Source organism: Danio rerio, chromosome 4 (assembly GCF_052040795.2).
Source record: "Danio rerio strain M-AB ecotype USA chromosome 4, GRCz13ab, whole genome shotgun sequence".
Classification (NCBI taxonomy): domain Eukaryota; kingdom Metazoa; phylum Chordata; class Actinopteri; order Cypriniformes; family Danionidae; genus Danio; species Danio rerio.
The window spans coordinates 8867414-8888743 of record NC_141024.2 but is presented as its reverse complement, the minus strand read 5'-3'; the positions used below and the strand labels follow the sequence as shown (position 1 = coordinate 8888743).

The 21330-nt window shown below is 33.7% G+C and overlaps 1 protein-coding gene across 5 annotated transcripts in view; it reads right to left on the bottom strand.

The window, feature by feature from the left end:
- Positions 1 to 21330, bottom strand: part of erc1b (ELKS/RAB6-interacting/CAST family member 1b) — a 307170-nt gene that overhangs the window by 71534 nt on the left and 214306 nt on the right. The window lies entirely within an intron of this gene.

Sequence of the window (21330 nt, the reverse complement as noted above, 5' to 3'; positions counted from 1 at the left end):
TAATGCCCTAAATCATTAGAAATTTAATTAAAAGTTCTATGAAGACATTTTGTACATTTCCTACCGTGAATATATTGAAATTTAATTTCTGATTAGTAATATACATTGCTACGAACTTCATCTGCACAACTTTAAAGGTGATTTTCTTAATACGTTAACAATTGTCAAATACTTCTATCATGGCCAAATGTTGTCCTATCATAAATCATACATAAATGGAAAGCTTACATATTCAGATTACAGCTAATGCTTAAATCTCCACACCCAGAAAAATGGACACTTATGATATTATTACCATTATGCAATCTTCGATGTGAAGCTGCTTTGGCACAATCTACATTGTAAAAGCGCTACACAAATAAAGATGAATTGAATTGAATTATTTGTGATCTAGTGTCATTATATTTAAATTGAAATGTAAATTTGGTGTGTTGTTAAATAATTAAGTGAATATTTGTGCAAATAGTTGTCAAAAAGTTGGCCAAATGATGTTCTATCATATCAAACCATACATCAATGTAAAGCTTACACATTCAGATTACAGCTAATGCGTAAATCTCCACATCCAATAATTGACACTTATGACTTATTTGTGGTCTGGTGTCACAAATATTAATAATAAATCAGGATTTTCAAGTGGTTTCTTAAAAACTGTCACTTTTGATCACTTCAGTGAGCATATGAACAATACGCTACTCATAGCATTGCAAATAATTAGTTTGCCATAACTAGCCGTCAGTCAAGTGCAGCTGTTTCTGGGAGTGTGGCCTGTTAGGTCAAAACTGCGGTAACAGAAAAAGGGAGGGTGAACATCATGTAGTGTTAGCTGAGATGGTCAAAGCCTCCAGTGTACTGACAAATAGAGGCGGCAGACTGGAGAATGTCTCAGGGTTAGCGTTAGCCACGTGTGCTAGAGTGTCAGTGGTGAAGCGTGTGTCTAAAACATCCTCCCTCTGCCTCGCTTTCTTTTCCTCCCTCTCATTTTTTCTTTGACCTCTTAAACACTGAAACTTGCTGGATCATTGCCAAAACCTAGAGAGCTTACTGTTTTCCTAGATGGTTACCTACTTGGATAGCAAACAAACGAATTGATATGAAGCAACTCTGTATGACATAAAATGCTTGGTGTTAGCATGTTGCTAAGCTAACAACATGGTCCCAGAAGCATACAACTAGCACACACAAGTTACTGATCTTTAAGTAGGGCATCACGGTAGCGCAGTGGGTAGCACGATCGCCTCACAGCAAGAAGGTCACTGGGTCGAGCCCCGACTGGGCAGTTGGCATTTCTGTGTGGAGTTTGCATGTTCTCCCCGTGTACACGTGGGTTGCCTCCGGGTGCTGTAGTGTATGTGTGTGAAAGAGTGTGTATGGGTGTTTCCTAGTGGCTGGAAGGGCATCCGCGGTATAAAAACAAAAATATCAAAAAAATTTGTAATAACAATGTTTAATATTTTAAATTTTACCTATTTAATACTTTATAAATAAGGCTTTTTTGGTGATGGCAGCTTAAAGATACCTCCCATATGGAAAATGAAGTCACATGAATTGCTCAGGTCTGATTTTGACTTCAGCAAAGTGTAAACATCTTGATGGTTCTGTGAGTCTTGCCTATTAAATCTGATCATTAATTTTTTTTTATTAGATTCAAGGCAGGTGATTGGCTAGGCCATTCTACAGCTTGGCTTTCTTTCTCTGAAAGCATTTGAGAGTTTGCTTGGCTGTGTTGTGGATTATTGTCTTGCTGAAATGTTTACTCTGCTTTCATCTTCATCATTCTAATAATGTAGATGTTAGACTAAAGCTGCTGATATTCATTCACAATGACGAAGGGCAGAGGAGGAACTACTGAGAAATTTCAGCTGCTGTCTGGGCTTTCACTGCCTTTCTACACCTCCCTTTCTTCATGTGTTCAATACTTTTTTCCTATGTCATTTCATTTTACTACACATAACTAGGGCCAGACGGAATCTGCGGACGTTTTTTTGCTATTTCTGCAGAGAATTTTAGTAAAATCTGCATATTTCTGCTAAATTATTTTGGGAGTATCCAGCGGAGTATCATAACTTACACTTTAATATATTAAATAAAAAGTAATAAATTACTAAATAAAAACTGAATAAATTCAGATTTACACATTTACTCAAGTAAATAAACAGAATTTATAATGGGCTAAAAAACTGCAGAAATCTGCAGAATTCTGCGGAATTCTGCGCGCGCAGATTCCGTGTGGGCCTACACATAACTTAATTTTTAAACTAATTAATATTGTTTTCTTTGCATATATTGATTTCTTTGGTTGTTACCAACATGTGGTGAACATTACAAGTCAACAGCACCTTTAGAAATATGTTTTCTGAGAAAAATGGTGATGTGTTAATACCTTTCCCCCCCAACTTTAGTTGTTTTTTTGTCTTAATGTTCACATTCTGGGATTGCCTTATTTGTTAAATAAATATGGTCTATATATTGCATCAGGAGCACTACAGTTTTATAAAATATCCCCTTTCTATTTTACTATCTTAAAGGACGCACCATTTATTCTCATCCCGAGATTGCAGCATATTCACTTTTCCTCTTATCAGCGTCTCAAATCGCTGGCAAACCCTTTCTTTCTCTTTTATTCTATTTCGTCGTGTTCTCCTCAACTCCTCTGAGGAACTGACTGACCTGATTCTATCCAGACTGACACTGCAGCTCCAGAAAGAAGCCTGTGTACCTGACAGAAACACACACACACTCAGTATGATACCCACAGGCCGCCGTACAGCTCTTAATTCTGTCATTTTGACCATCAAAAGCAACGGAGATGGGATGTATCCCGCAAAACACATGCGCACACAGACGGGCCACCCAGGCCTGTAAAAACCACCGTGTCCTGGCGCAAACTAATAAAACGAACGCTGGTGATGTTCCAGGAGGCACCGGGAGCACTAACATGTCCTGTCAGAGAGGCCTTTTAATACACTGACCTCCTGACTAGCCGTGCTCATTATGGTCGGGTTTAGACCACAGGCAGCCGCTGCCCCTGAGGTGAGTCAGTTTACTTTGGGCAAAAAAAAAAAAAAAAAGGAACTTCCCCTTCAGCTCCACAGCCTCACTGCCTGGTCCCGATGAGCCCTTCTGTATCTGCCCTGCCAAAATGCATCGAGTGCTAAAAATAAAAATCAAAGGAAAAGATGAGGTGAAGAGAGAAACCCGGGGAGGACGGCTTGAGGAGAGGCGAATAACAGGATGTGCGCTGGGATGTGGGGGATAAAGAGAATGAAATGATGGATGAGAATCGCTCACACGTCCATGTAAACACACATGATATTCAGATCACGGTATCATGCCAACTCAGGGAAATGATGGTGGCGCAAAAGAGAATTTGAATTCTTCCGTTCTTCAATTTTTTTCCTGACGCACGTGTCCGGCTAGATTTATCTTTAAACAAGGATGGGATTTTTCCTCTGTGATCTAATCTTTCCTATGCACTGGATATGATGGGTGGCCATGAAGAGAGAAGAGGCGTGATGACTGCAGCAGCGACACACTCGCTTCCTCCCTAAAACTCCTGATTTGGGACTTATAAAACGGATAAATAATATACACTGTCATTCAAAAGCTTGTGGTCAGTAATATTTCGTATTTAGAGACAGTAATGGACTGACAGAGGAACAATTTCTTCCCTTAGGCAATTTATCTCATGAACCATAATTGGGGAACCAACAACACTACTTACAAACATATTTATTTAACAACATACAGTATTTAATTTACATTTCAATTTGTGCATAATATGGCTACATATAATATTGCATATAGTTATATACCTGTACATACATCTGCACATCATGATTTTGTAAAGTATTATGCTATCCTGGATTATTATTAAAACATTTTATATTATTATTTTTATTATTATTATTATTATTATTATTATTATTATTATTATTATCATATTCTATAATTTATTATTGTTATTATTATATTTCTTTTTGCATTTTATATAATTTATTATTATTATTATTATTATTATTATTATTTTGCATTTAATATAATATATTATTATTATTATTATTATTATTATTATTATTATTATTATTATTATTATTATTATTATTGTTATTATGGCATTTTATATAATTTATTATTATTGTTATTATTATTAATTTGTTATTAGTGCATTAAAAATAAAATAACACTAATAAAATTATAAAAAATATAGCATTTTTATTTTATTACACACACACTGTATGGGATAGATCAATTATTCTTAATAAACAAATTTTGCCTTTTTTGTTAATTAAATAATGCATTTTAAATGTAACAATTTCTCAATAATTAGATGCATTACTGTATGTATACTTCGTACATATTTAATTTGCACATTTTTATTCATCTGGTCCAAAATTCTCTGCAGAAAAAGCAAAAAATGTCTGCAGATTCTGTCTGACCCTACTAATAGGACATTTAATAGTATAAATAATTGGACTTTTTAAACATCAAGTTATAAAATCTAAATAACCATAAGAATGCTAAGTATTATAAAGTGTGTATGGCTATTTGCATAATTATGGTATTATATAATCAGCGGCATAAAATGATCTCAAAATGACAATAATATTGTTATCACAACAATTTCTGTAACAATATATCGTGCAACAAGAGTCTGTATCGTGACAGGCCTAATACTATTAATACTATTAACTAATACTATTAATGCAGCCTTGGATGGATGTAAAACATGACTATTTGAAAAACCACGCCAAAAATTATTTTTAATATTAAATACAGCCAATATAAGTGGTTTACAACCACTTAAAGCCATTTAAATATTAGTAAATCCAATGTATAACTGTATCAGTGTGCTTACATCAGACTATTTTAGCCAACAACTCCAATCATCTCCAGTAAAGGTTTACATGTGTATGCAAGTCACAGAACAGCAGACATTGTAGACTCAAGCAAATATGGACCAATCACTTGTGATAAGATGCTAACTAAGTAGCTTAGTAGACATCCTACTATTTGCAGACAGCAAGCCAGAGCTTACTATCCTGCAGTAAAGAAAAAAGACAATGGCTCTTATCAGAAGCACAATGGGCCTCCACACATTTGTTGTCAGACAGATAGAGTAGAGTCCATATTGATCACCAAGAGGTCAAGTGGCCAATCACCTCCTCCAATCAGAGAAAAGGGAAGGGTCCCATCAATCAACGCATCTCCACACCGCCCTCAACACTCAATTTCCTCTCTCTGTGCTCTGCATTCCTTCAAGCTTTCTTCTCAGGAGTCCTCGAGCAGGCCTAAAAATACGCCACATCCTTCTGTTCTCTATCGGTTGTGTGTGTGTCCATGGGCGTGTTCGCCAGTGTAGAGATAATGAATAGCTGAGGGGGTGGGAGATTTATGGCAGCTTGTGATGGGGACGAAATGTGCCGGTTAAGCCACCGGAGCGAGGGAACACCGCACAGTACGCTAGGAATGGCCGGGCTGGTGGGTCCTAAACATGACTTATCACTGCCATTCCTACCGTATGACGACAGTACGACGTAAATGATGGCAATATGAGGGAGGAATGTTAAACGAATGCAGATCTGAGGTCGGGCTACTTTCAGCGCTTGAAATTGTTTAATGGTTGTCTTAGCCGTGACCACTCTGGAAGAGAGATAAGCTTCTTGGAAACACAAAGGGGAGAAATGTGAAGTGCAAAATACTGCGAGGACAGATGGATGAATGGGTGGAAGATTATTATTTTAAAATGTCTTGATATTTTACCTCATATTTTGTTTTTACCTCAAAGCAAAACTTGAACTGATTTGATACAGCATGGCTAGGTTTCGGATGAAAGATGGATGGGTGGACGGAGGGGTGTTGGGAGTGATGGATGGATGGAAAGAGAGGTAAGTGAAGGAGAGATGCTATCTACACATGCGTGGAAAACTAGTGGATCTAATGGATGGATGATGGACAGAGACTGATGGATGGATGGAAAGAACTATAAATGTATAATAATAAAGAGATGAGTGGAAAGATGGAAAGAACCGAATTGTTGATAAACAAATCAACTATAGTATGGATGGAACTATAAATTGATGGAAAGGACTATGGATTTATGGATGAAAAAGACTATGGATGGATTGAAAGGACTATGGGTGGATGTATGGAAAGAATGATAGATGGATGGTTGGATAGATGAAAGGATAGGATAACAGATTGATGAAAAGGACAATGGATGAATGGATGGATGGATGAATGAATGGATGGTAAGGATGATGGATGGATGGATGAATGAATGAATGGATGGTAAGGATGATGAATGGATGGATGGATGAATGGATGGTAAGGATGATGGATGGATGGATGAATGAATGAATGGATGGTAAGGATGATGAATGGATGGATGGATGAATGGATGGTAAGGATGATGGATGGATGGATGGATGGATGGATGGAAAGGACTATAGTGGATGGATGAATGGATGGATGATGGATAGATTGATAATGGATGGATGGATGGATGGATGGACGGACAGATGGATGGATGGATGGAAAGGACAATTTATGGATGGATGAATGGAAAGGATAATGGATGGACAGATGGATAGATGGATGGATGGATGGGTGTTGGGATTGACTAATGGAAAGTCTACAAATAGATGAAAAGACAAAGATGGATGGACTGAAAGATAAGAAAAATAGATGATTGGACAGATGATGAACAGAGATGGATGGATGGAAAGAACTATGAATGGATGAAAAAAAGATGGATGGAAAGAGCTCTGAATGTATAATAAAGACATAGATGGGTGGATAAATGGATGGATGGATGGATGGAAAGAACTGAATTGTTGATAAAGAAATGGACAGATGGATTAAAAGAACTATGAATGGATGGATGAATGTAAAGAACTATGGATGGCTGGAAAAAAAACTGTGGATGCATGGATGGATGGATGATGGAAATAACTAAGGATGGATGACTGGATGAATGAAAAGAACTATGGATGGCTGGATGGATGGATGGATGGAAATAACTATGGATAGAAAGAACTATGGATGGATTAATAGATGGATGGAAAGAATGATGGATGGATAGATGGATGGATAGAAAGAATCACGAACCAATGTTAAAGGGATGGATGGACAAATGAATAGATGGAAAGAAAGTACTATGAATGGATGACAGTGATGAACAGATGAATAGAAGGCGTTGACAGAAATGGATGATGGCAAGATGTGTGAAAGGATGAATGACGAAATACTGTATAAGAATGTACTGTATAGATGAATGGACAAAGAAATGATGGTGGGATAAATGTAATAGATGGATAGATGCATTGATAGATGGATAAACAGTATAAATGGATGACTGTAGAGATACTAAGATTCGGATGGATGAATCGACATATGGATGAATTAATGATGGGATATGGGTACAATGGTGGATAGAAGAATGGAAGGAGGAAGATGAATGATCGAGTGAATGAATGAGGAAAAAACTGGAGAGATGAATGGTCAGATAAAGACTGGATGTTGACTGGATTAATTAATAGACTTAAAGGCAATGAACAGCCAGACAGATGGACGTCCTATAATATTTATGTCCACTAAAATGAAGTTAAACATCTAGGCTAGAATTTACATGCAATCTTGCTTTATCAAACCCCAATCGCATTCCAAAGACGAAGCATCTTTCAGATCTATCCGTCCGTTTCTTTAACACCTCGATATTAGCGAGCCGCTGATCTGAAGTGCAGGAATTCAGAGGACACCATTAGCAGGGAGGGAAGAGTTCAGAGAACGCTATCAGCCGAATCCATCAGTACTAAGTCCTACCTGATACTGGCTGATCCAGCACATAAAAATAAAATACAGGCCAGCCGCGTTAAACAAACTGAGTGTTGGAGGAGCCCCAGCGCATTAAAAAAATAAAAATAACCCTAACTCTCCATCATTCCCTGGCCCCGAGCCACAGCCGGGACGCTTTTCCAGGGATGAGTGTGTATGTGTGTGTGAAGAAATACGGTGTTCAGTGCATGTGTGTGTTATAGTGGAGAAATATGCTGTCCGTTCAGCATTCAATGCTACCCCAGGGCACAGAGGTTCTTCCACGGCTGCTTTTACTGGCCGAAAAAAAACGAGATACATCCGCTGCTTTTAGAGTTTAACCGGATCGCTGGTTAAAACGGAGAGTTATGGAGGACGTCTGCGCTGAACATCCTCTCTGGATGGGCACGATGAAACATTAAAGCAAAATCTACAGCCTCGCGCCTTTAAAGCTAATATTGACTCGGTGAAAGCTATAAATTCCGGTGTGCAAGCAATCCGAAAATATGGGTTTTGCACTTCCTGAGCGCCGTAATGGTTGTATTAATCTTGAGTTAAACAGAGCGGCGGCGTTTGAGTGACTGGCGAGCGGATCCCAACTGGAAGAGGCAGCGAGACACCTGGAAACACATGCTGAATCATACCTGGCACGAGGGCTTTCTAGACACCAAATGCGAATTTAAAAGCCTGCAGAGATGGAGATCACAGGGGGAAAGTGCTTGTGTGTGTGTGTGTGTGTGTGTGTGTGTGTGTGTGTGTGTGTGTGTGTGTGTGTGTGTGTTAGGAGGGGGAGCGTAATAATGCAAAATGTTTTAAATGAGCATTTTTAGCGCCGATATGTGAAATGATGATGAGATGATGAGAAATTCTACCTTTTACATTGGCGGGTTTCTACAAAAATTAAACGGATGTGGGCTGCATGTTTCATTAATTAATATTTTGCAATGGTTAATCTAAATATGGTTATGAGAAGAGATTGGAGGATGATATAAGACCAATATTACACTACCTAATGAAAGTCTTGTCATCGATCTCAGTTGTAAGAGCAAAAAATAATCACTTGACTTCTAGTTGATCATTTGGAAAAGTGGCAGAAGGTCGATTTTTCAGATGAATCATCTGTAGAATTGCATCGCAATCATCACTAATAATGCAGAGGATCTATCGGAACACACATAGTCCCAAGAGTCTCACAGAAATCAGTCAAGTTTGGTGAAGGAATAAATCATGGTTTGGGGTTACATTCAGTATGGGGGGTGTGAGAGATCGGCAGAGTGGATGACAACATAAACAGCCTGAGGTATCAAGACATTTGTACTGCCCATTACATTACAAACCACAGGAGAGGGCAAATCCTTCAGCAGGATAGCGCTCCTTCTCATACTTCAGCCTCTACATCAAAGCTCCTGAAAGTAAAGAAGGTCAAGCTGCTCCAGGATTGGCTAGCCCAGTCACCTTAGAGCATGTCTGGGGTAAGATGAAGGACGAGGCATTGAAGATGAATGCAAAGAATCTTGATGAACTCTGGGAGTCCTGCAAGAACGCTTTCTTTGCCATTCCAGATGACTTTATTAATAAGTGATTTGAGTCATTGCAGAGATGTATGGATGCAGTCCTCCAAGCTCATGGGAGTCAGACACAATATTCATTCTGTTTTCACTGCAGCATGACTTTATATTCTATACTGTACACTATTTCTGTTCAGTGCTTTTTTCTAATCAAAGTCAGACCTTACTGTCCTAATTAAATCATTAAAAATCAAGGCATGATCATATTATATTTTGGTAAAATAAGTGTAATCTAGAGGCTTTTGCCTTTCATATAAGCCACATCTTATACCAAACGACTATCTAGAAGTCAGTTTATTAGAAGTTATTATTTGTTGTTCCTAAAACTTGGATAGATGACAAGACTTTTGTCAGGCAGTCTATTAAAATCTTCATGACATCACTAGTGCAAATAAGAGACAAAATCATAAAATAATGATATTAGTAACTACAAAATGAGAATATATAAAAATCTGGTAGCCAAATAATAATTTAAAAATAAATATTCAAAGGAAACTGGAAATTAAATTAATAAATAAATAAATTGTAACTAAATATAATAAGTATTGAGTCTGCATATAATAAAGGATAAAGAAAGTAATAAGAGTAGTAAATGAAAGGTTTTTTTTACAGACACAACATCAAAACAAAGTCTTTATTAACCATTTCTCTAGTGGTATTCAAACATTTTGTAATTCATTATGGGAGATAATGTAAAAATAACATAATATTAGCATAAAAATATAACTAAACAAAATAAATAAAACTACAAAGTTGTATATATAGTTGAAGTCAGAATTATTAGCCCCCTTTGATTTTTTTTTGAAACAGAGCAAGGACATTTTCACAGTATGTCTGATAATATTTTTTCTTCTGGAGAAAGTCCTAATTGTTTTATTTTGGCTAGAATAAAAGCAGCTTTTAATAATAATAATAATAAAAAAACATTTTAATATTATCAAAATTATTAGCCCCTTTAAGCTGTATATTTTTTTCTCGAAAGTCTACAAAACAAACCATCGTTATACAATGACTTGCCTAATTGCTCTAACCTGCCTAATTAATAAATCTAGTTAAGCCTTTAAATGCCACTTTAAGCTTTATAGAAGTGTCTTGAATAATAGCAAGTCCAATAATATTTACTGTCATCATGGCAAAGATAAAATAAATCAGTTATTAGAAATTAGTTATTAAAACTATTATGTGCAGAAAAGCATGGGCGGGGATAATAAACAGGGGGCTAATAGTTCTGACTTTAACTGTATACAGTATATATCCACAAAATGTTAATAACATCAAATAAAATGTAAACAAGCAAGATAAAACTGCTAAATGTTATCCGTTTAAGCTAATATCTAGCTAACAGTCCACCATTTTTATATCATTTTATAATTACAGGCATTAATCTAGCAATGTCCAAATATTCTCAGCCTCAAACCAATCAATCTCTTACTCTATCACCATTTATTAAACACAAACAGAGATGTCAGACTTCTATAAATGATGACGGAAAGTAAAAAAAGCTGTGGAAAAGAGACGTCTGCTGAGGCCTTCTTATCAGCGGCTCTAAAGGCTGACAGGCCGACCTTAATTACCGCTGATAGCAGCACGGCGAAAGGGTGGCCAGAACAACCCTGCAGCAAACACACATGCATATATGCACACAAACACACTCTCACACACACGCATGCACGCACACACGCCTGCACTGACAGCACACAGCCATCTGGATCGCATCAGCACAGAGTAATCTCTCCAAACGCAACTCATGCTGAACTCTGAGACTTTGTGGAATTCACCATCGTGGTCTATAAATTTCACATTTCATAAACATTTTCTTATAGATCGCATGCAATCAGGATGAGAGTTTACTGGGGTTTAGTTGGTATGTGTTCTAGTCATCCATGGATGTTACAGAGAACTATTATAATGGGAAAAAATGGCATGAAAAAAAAACGCAATTAAAAATATAATAACATTACATAAATAAAAACTACATAGATAAATGCTTTTGAATGAATTACTGAATTAAATGATAAAGCTTTAGATAAAGTAAAATAAAATAAAAATGCAATTAAGAATAAATTAATATCTAGTAAATAGTTAATAAAATAAATGGTTAGTAAAATATACATAAATAAAAAAAAAACAATATTTAAAATAATTTAAGGGATTAAATGAAACAGTTGTAGGGAAAATAAAATAAAACATCTAGTAAATAAATAGTTAATAAAATCTACATAAATAAAATAAAACAATATCTACAAATAATTTAAAGAATTAAATAAAACTGCTTTGGGAAAAAATTAAATAAAATAAAATAATAAATAAAATAATAAAAATAATAATAAAAAACTATACATAAATAAATGAAAAAACAATACCTAAAAAATAATTAAATTAATTAAATAAAACAGCTGTGGGGAAAGTAAAATAAAGTAGAATAAAAAATGCATTTAAAAGTAAAACAATATTTCGTAAATAAATGGTTAATAAAATCCAAATAAACAAAATAAAACAATATCTAAAAATAATTTAAGAAATTAAATAAAACTGCTGTGGGAAAAAAATGCAATACAAAATCCAATTAAAAAATATTCAGTTAATATAACCAGTTAATAAAATATACATAAAAATTGAAACAATATCTACAAACAATATAACAAATAATAAAAAAAAACAGCTGTGGGAAATATAAAATAAAATAAAATAAAAATGCAATTAAAAATAAAATAACATCTAGTAATAAATAGTTAATAAAAAATGAAAAAAATAAAAATAAAACACTATTCAAAAATAATTTAAGCAATTAAATAAAACTGCTATGGAAAAAAAATGTAATACAAAATCCATTTAAAAATATCTAGTAAATAAACAGTTAATAAAATACAGTTAATAAAACAAAATAATATCTAAAAAAATTTAAATGATACAACTGTGGGTAAAAATAAAATAAAATAACATAAAACAAATAAATAATTAAATTAAAATAAATAATACAAAACAAATAAAATAAGATAAAATGCTCCAAAGCCTTTCCAGTAAAGACACTCTGTAAGAAGGGTTAGTGAAAAAAACTGCTGAAAACAATATTATGTTGTTACCAGTATGAATGGATGGATGTAAAAATACACTAAGCTAAAATAATTACATCCACAGAGTATGAACCTTTCATCATTGACAAAGAAACTCTTTTCCAATTAGCTGACTGAAACCACAATGTGAACACTTTCATACTGTACATCCTTAAACCGCAGGCGTACGAAGTAAACATACTGTACTTCACAGCATCCTCTATTTACACTCGGCAAACTTTGCACACAAACTTCTTGTGGCAGTGAAACAGTCTAACAAACACCAGCTGATAGACAGAGAGGCACGCAACAGAAAGACAGGTGGAGGAAGATGGGAAAAGCCGGTCAATCCATGACCACTTCAGACACGCTACACAGAGCATAACAAGGAAAACACACCTCTTTCTGCAGACCGTCCCGATTCACAGGAGTCCACTGCAAAACACTGTTACCTGGAAAACAACACAGCTGCGGATTCTAAGCAAGACCAGGAGGAAGAGCTTCCCAGAATACACTTCCTCTAGTGTGTTTTTATTTTAATATTGTGCTTAAAAATGAAAACAATCATTATTCGTTAAACTGCATTAAGAGAAAATTGTCACGTGTTTTGCACGTACATTGGAATGTTTTGCACGTACGATTATTGGAATTATAGCACTGTTCAAAATGTATAATTTTATGGATTTTATATAACTTTCAACAATATTAATGTACAGTTCCATATTAAATATTATATTCTCCAAAAAACACAGAAAATCTAATGTAAAATTACTGCAATTTTTTTATTTTTTAAATTACGGTAAATTTCTGTAATTTCACATTTGTTTTTTTATGGCAGCTAGAGTGCCGGAAAAAACCCCTAAAAAACAGACATTAAAATACAGAAATGTTCTGTCATTTTTGGAATTACAGGAAATTTCATTAATTTAATGTCCATTATTTTACATAATTTTTCTGTAAGTTATTGTCTGTTATTTTACAAAAATGTTCTGTAATTTAACATCCATTGATTTACGGAAAGTATCTGTAAGTTAACGTCCGTTATTTTGCAGAAAATTTCTGTAATTTAACGTTTGTTATTTTCCAAAATTTTTCTGTAATTTAACGTCTATTATTTTATGTAACTTTTCTGTAAGTTAGCGTTCGTTATTTTCTGGAAATTTTCTAATATTTAACATCCATTATTTTCCAAACATTTCCTGTAGTTTAACATCCGTTATTTTACAGATACTTTCTGCAATTTATTGTCTGTTATTTTATGCAATTTTTTAGTTATTCAATGTCCGTCATTTTATGAAAAATCTGTAATTTAAAGTCCATTATTTTATTACATTTTTTTTGTAATTTAATATCCAGTATTTTACAGTAATGTTCTGTAATTTATGGCCGCTATTTTCTGTATTTTAATGTTCATTGTTTTAAGAATTTTCTGTAATTTACGTCCATTATTTTCTGGATAGTTTCTGTAATTTAACGCTTGTTATTTCTGGAATTTTCTGGAATTTAACGTCTGTTATTTTCCGGACATTTTCTTTTTTATTTAACGTCCAATATTTTTTACTAAATTTAGTTTGTAATGTAACACCTGTTAATGAACAGAAATTTTCTATAATTTTACATACAATTTTACAATATTTTACAAATGTATTTTATATATACATATATATACACATTCTTTTACTATGTATGTAGCAAATGCTTTACTTTTTACCAGTATTCAGAAAAGAACTATATATATATAAAAAAAAAAAAAATGTATATACAATTAAGAAATCAAGCATTAATTATAATAACTGTACTTTACAAACAACACAGGCCTAATATGTAGGCATGCAAGCATCTTGCCGGATTTAATTAAAGCTAAACAAACGTCTCTCATTTGGAATGAACACAATTGTTCATTATTTTTTTTGAAGCAACCAATTGTCACAAAGCGGCAGCATGGTGGCTCACTAAAATGCAACCCCAGAGTTCAACTAAAACACCATACGTAGTTTTTAGCGGTCAAAATCTCTGTATAAGTCTTGATGACAGGCGCAACTGTAGAAAAAGTGGTGTGTTTTAAAACCAAAATACACCAATGTAAAAGTAGCCTCAGAAAGCAATGACTGGCACCTGCGGAAAGCATTATGAAAACAGATGGAATCAGGGAGAAAGATGTGCTGAGCCCGAGAGTCGAGGGACGCAAAGACACAGAAACACCACTGGACACCAAACCAGGGATTATGCCTGTCAGTGTGACATACGGCCCTAAAGCCCAGTCAGTGCAACTTAAAGACATGCTCCATATTCCCCCATCATGACATGTCTGCTTTTTAAAACGCAAGTGTGGATTATCCAGATATGTTCTGCAGCTTCTGGACAGTTCATGCTTTTTCATTGTGACTAATGTGGCTGTGACAGTGCGTATGAGTTATCGGCGCTGTGCTGTTTGGTGAGAGGTTTTCTAGCGGATCTGTTCAGATCTGAGGAGGATGACATGATGGACCTGACCTGCGTAACATGTAAGGTTTTCCACCAGTAGATGAGTATAAATCAGGCCTGAAAGCTAAGGATCAGGACCAGATGAAGCATCTGACCTCAAAGAAGAAGCCAGTGTGTCTTTGTTGAGGCATTTTTTGTTAAAGGGAAATTACTGGGTTAGGATGAACCTCGCTCTACAAAGGGCAAGATGTTTCCCTTGGGGTGAATTTTTTGGCAATGCTTTATTTTATAGTGTTACAAGTTTTATTTACACAGTTTGGGATGAGTAGAACTTTTTTCAATGTCTATGAAAGAACTGAGTTGAGGGTTTATTTGATTATCCATACACACGCGACTGTTTGACACTATTCTCTGCACCTACTGAGTCAATGAAGGACCACAGACACCTGCATGGTGAAATGCAGAGGTTTTATCCTTTTCAGCGTGCGGTATCAAATTCCATTAAAACACCACTCTACCAGCAGTTCATACTCGCATCCAATATCTTGTTTGTCATGAGAGTGTGAATGAAATGTTTCTGAATGAAAGTGTAAGTGCCAAACTGCAGTTAAAATCGACAAATTAAAAATGAAACACCTAAAATTACATGAAACTCCGGAAGAAATGTGGTTAGTGTTGTGACGCAATGACGCAAAAGAACTTTTAAAAAGCAACTCATGAAAACACCTTAATCATATTGTTGTCTTGTTCAGATTAAGGCAAACAATTCAATTACTGTTGTCCATGTAAACGTAGTCATGGTAAAATATTATGTGATTTGCTTAATTAATAATTTAGGTAACATAATAACAGTAACATATGCAAAGTTACAATGAACCAACTATAAACCAAACCCTAACCACTACCATACAGTATTACACTGTAATAAGGGCTGATTTAAAAGGATGGATGCATGGACAGATAGATAAATAGATCAATATATAAATAGATAGATACATAAATAGATACACAAATAAATAAATAAACAAATAAATAAATAAGCAAACAAAAAATAAATAGATAAATAAATAAATAAATATATAAATAGTTAAATGAATAAATAAATAAATAAATAGTTAAATGAATAAATAAATAAATACATAGATAAATGAATAAATAGATAAATAAATAAATAAATAGATAGATAAATAAATAGATAAAAATAAATAAATAAATAAATAGATAATTAAATGAATAATCAGATAAATAAATAAATAAATAAATAAATAAATAAATAGATAAATATATAAATAAATAGATAAATAAACAGATAAAAATAAATAAATAAATAAATAGATAAATAAATAAATATATATATATATATATATATATATATAGATAAAATAAATAAATAAATAAATAAATAAATAAATAAATAAAGTTTTTTCTTTAAATATATTTTTTTACAATTTACTTCCAAAAATATATATAAATAGCATATCACCATAGCTGGGTGGATATTATACTGATTTCTAAATGGTCATGTGAGACTGAAGACAGGAGGAAATGTGCATGAAAATAAATACATAAATATTTTTAAAGTTAAACAGTTAAAGTTCAATAACATTTAGCTATTTGCACTTATTTTTTATCAAATTAATGTATTCTCACTGATCAAATGAGCTCCTTTCAATAGAGAGAGAGAAAGAGAGAGAGTACCCTTCATCACTGCCAGTGTAAAGTTACTCTTTATGACTTCCACTTTCTTAAAACTCATCCTGTGTGTCATAAAACGCAGTCAACAAAGCTGTCAGAGCATCACGGACAGATATTGCCACTCAGCGTCCCGTGTTGCAGTACATGCCTGCCTCCATCTGTGTTTAAGGAAGGAAGGAAACATTCATCCCAAGGCCAGTCACAGTAAATCTCACCTCCGTCAAAAAACACAACTTCACAGCGCACAAACTACTCTCTGTCTGTTTCTCAAGTCTGAGTCCATGGAGAAGGTGGTCTGTAACAAACTCAAGGTCTCCGACTGAAGGACGTGATCCAGAAGTTTCTCCACAAACAGGCCTGGCAGGACAGCTCCGCCTGTGGGGAACCCAGGAACCATGGACTCGTGTGTGGTCATCTTTATAACACACACGCATTCAACCCGGTCGCACCGCAGAGCAGACACAGCCAGCTTTTTCCGTTCGCGCAGATAAAAAAAGACCTATCAGACCAAAAGCCGGTTGGCGGGAAGCTGGTTTAAGAGTCCGGTTACGTCATATGGCGGATGGATGAAAAGGTGGTTTCATAAATGGGGCTATTTATTGGATCGACAAAGACAGGAGGGGTGTATAGAGTGAGGCGACCACAGACCAAAATGAAGTACCCTCAACACCCACTGGCCGCAGCCCAATAACCAACACCACACTGAATGCAATAAAACAACTGGCGACCCACAGCTACCAGGACTGGGCCATCCTGAAGACTTGTGATGAGTGCTTATATTGCTATGAATATGACAGAAGCCCTGGCTTCTAAATAATAGAACTGGTCACTGATTGGTAAATGTCAACTCAAAAGAGCTGAGGTGGCCAATCAAATCAAAGGAGGCGGGGTGTAAGCGTTTACTGATGCCAAATATGAAGGCAAGATCGATGTTTGTGTTTTTCACATATCCCCTGTATGTTATTGCTTATATCTGGAAAACTGCGCTGCATAAAGTGGTTTTAACACAGGATATGTTTTAGCATTATCATTATTATGTTAAAATATTAATATGCTAATTAGCCAAACTACCAACACCACACTGAATGCAATAAAACAACTGGCAACCAACAGCTACTAGAACTGGGCCTTCACGAACACTTCGGATGCACCAATAAAAATCAAAGGAGGCTCAGTTTGAATGCTTACTGATGCCAAATATGATTGCTTGACCAATGCTTGTGTTTTTAACATGTTAAGAACGTAAGAAAGATGGCTAAAATTTAGATTTCTGATTGTTTAATGTTATATACAGTAATATTAATCTCACATGATGCATACTGGTAGTGTTCTGTTAAATTTTAACTGATATTTTCTTTAACATTTCTGTGATGAGATGGCAAGCATTTGACTTTTCATATTTTCAGCATTTCATGCATTTTAAAACTATTTAAAAATACTGATTGTTTACAGTTCTTTTTTTTTTTACCTTAAATACACTTATTCTCAACCATTTAATTAAAAAAATCTATTTAGATAAAATATAATTTACTAATTTAAGTACTACGACCCTTCATTTATTTGATTAATTGATGTATTGATGGATTGATTGATTTGAAGGATTAACTGTTAGATGGACGGATGCATGGATGGATGGATGGATGAAGTTATTGATTGATTGATGGATTGATTTGATGGATTGATGAACTTATTGTTGGATGGATGGATGGATTTATTGATGGATTGATTAATAGATTGATTGATGCATTGATGGATTGATTGATGGATTGATTTGATGGATGGATGAACTTATTGCTGGATGGATGGATTGTTAGATGTATGGATTGTTGGGTGGATGGATGGATGGATTGATTTATGGATTTATTGATGGATATAGTTTTGATTGATTGATTGATAGATTGACTGATAGATTTATTGATGGATGGATTAGTTTGACGAATTGAGGAATTTATTGTTGGATGGATGAATATATTGATTGATTGATTGATTGATGGATGGGCTATTTGATGGATTGATTACTGATTAGTTGATTAATTGAATGTTTGATGGATTGATTGATATATTGATGAACCTATTGTTTGATGAATGGATTGATAGATGTATGGGTTGTTGGATGGATTGATTGATTGATGGATGGATTTATTGATGGATTGATTGATTGATTGATTGATTGATTGATTAATTGATTGACTAATGGAATGTTTGATGGATTGATTGATGAACTTATTGTTGGGTGGCTGGATTGTTGGATGGGTGGATTGACTGATGGATTGATGGATGGATTGATTGATGGATTGATTGATAGATTGATTGATTAATGTATTGATTAATGGATTGATTGATGAATTTATTGATGGGTTGATTGATGGATAATTTGAGTGATTGATGGAATGATTTAATAGATTGAAGAACCTATTGCTGGCTAGATGGATTGCTAGATGTTTTTATTGACTTATTGATAGATTGATTGATGGATTGATGCATTTACTGATTAATTTATTGATGGATTGGTTGATAGATTAATTTATTTATGGGTTGACTGATGGATCGACTGAATGATTGATGGATTGATTTGATAGATTAACAAACTCATTGTTGGATGGACGGATTTATTGATTGATTGATGGATTGATTAACTGTAGCCTAAGCACTATAACATAGTGCTAGCAACAACAAGATCCCACTTATGAATCACAGAAAAATTATAATGCTTGAAACTATAAAAATGATATAAAAAATTATAATAATAACATCCATTAGTGGGTAGATGAGAAGTTGACATAACAAAACCCCCTTTTTTTGGTCTGCGCTGCTGCCATTAACGATACATTTACGAGTCTAATTGACCCAAGAACATCATACGAGTCACAAAATTAGTTTTGTACTTTCCAAATCCATAAATATAATTATATATCACTTCAACATGCCTGTAATCTTTTGACAATCTGAGGTTTTTGTAAAGGAAATATTAATCTTTCATAATATTATATGATGTATTTTATAATCTAATATAATGTATCATAATTTCTGATGAATCTTTTCTGCCAAACTGACCTGTAATATAATAATATTAATAAATAATTTTGAGTGTGCCACATATTTGAAGACTAAAATGTTTATATTAATTAATCTTTAAAATACGGGTTGCAAATAAGGCTGCTGAATGAACAAAAACTTGACAGCTGTGGAAAGTCAGAATGGATAAAATGTCTGAGACTTCTTTGTGTCCACGCAGCAGTGCATCTGGGTTGGTCATTTCACCAGAGATGGCAGTGTTTCAGATGCTTCAGTCTCAATGAGCCCCCGGTGAGTTTAACGCATCTGTGGGTGTAATTCGTCTCTCTCGGTCCAAGACCACCCTGATCCCAACAGCTCCTCACCCTCGTTAACCTGCCTGTCATAAACCGCCACTTCAATTCCTGGATGGATTTTACACATATATGCACACTGCACACTAAATAAACCCAGTCATGAGAGGCGTTTTTATCCCCTGTATGTAAAAATTAAGTGATTATTGTTGATATGTCTGGGGTTTTAATACTGGATGTGTCATAGCATTATGATTACGATGATTGAAAATATATTTCTTTTAAAAGTAATAATAGTAAGTTTAATATTAGAAGATTTATTTTTACCTTTTTTTTAATATGTTTTATGTTGCATCAGGGATACATTAAACTGATTACATGTAGAAGTAAAAGTATTTATGACATTATTTTAACATTTATAAACTAATTTTTTTGTACATCTGTACTAAAATTAAAATAAAAAACAAAAGCCACAACATGTTTTCAAAATGTGTAATATATAATATTATTCATTATTATTATTATTATTATTATTATTATTGCTGTTGTTAATATTGTTGTTGTTGGCTAAACATTTAACTAGATAAAGATTACATAATATTTTAAATATACAAAAAGCATTTCTAAATGACTGCTAAAAATTAATCTTTGACCTCATATGAAATAAAAAAAATGTAACATGATTTTTCCTTTTTAATAACTTTTTAAACGATCATTTAATATTTTATATAGAATATTACTATATTTTATATAATATAAGAATAATAAGAAAAAGAAAATTAATCCTCAAATGTAGTCATAATTAGATATAGATTAGATAACTATTTAAATGTAAAAAAGCAAGGATAAGTAAGTCTTAAGTAATGACTGCTGAAAATTCATATTTGACATCAAATGAGTTTTTTATTTTTTTATTTTTGCCTTTATTTGACAGGACAGTAATTTTGACAGAAAGTGAAGTGTAAGGGAATAAGATCGGAAAAGGCCCACGAGCCTGGATTTGAACTCGGGTTGCTCGGAGCGATTCTGCATCATATATGAGTGCGCTAACCACTGGGCTATTATACCGACATATTATGTTTCTTTTAAAATGTATTAGAGAAAATGTGTATAAAAATTTAAGCATAATTAATTAGATATAAATTACATAATTAATTAAATAAAAAAGCAAGAACAAGTATTTCTAAATTAATGACTGCTGAAAAATACTATTTGACATCATAATTTTTAAAAATATTAAAACATAATAAAACAAAAATGATAAAATATACATTTTAAAATCTTATATTTTATACATTATAATACGAAATATTTCTTAAGCACAGAATCAGTATGTTAATTTAAATAATATACTTTACAATATAATATTTTTTTACATTTATAAGCACCAAGCATAAGTATACACAAAGTAATGACTGCAGAAAATGTATATCATATGAATTAAATAGATTCATTTTTTAAAAAGAT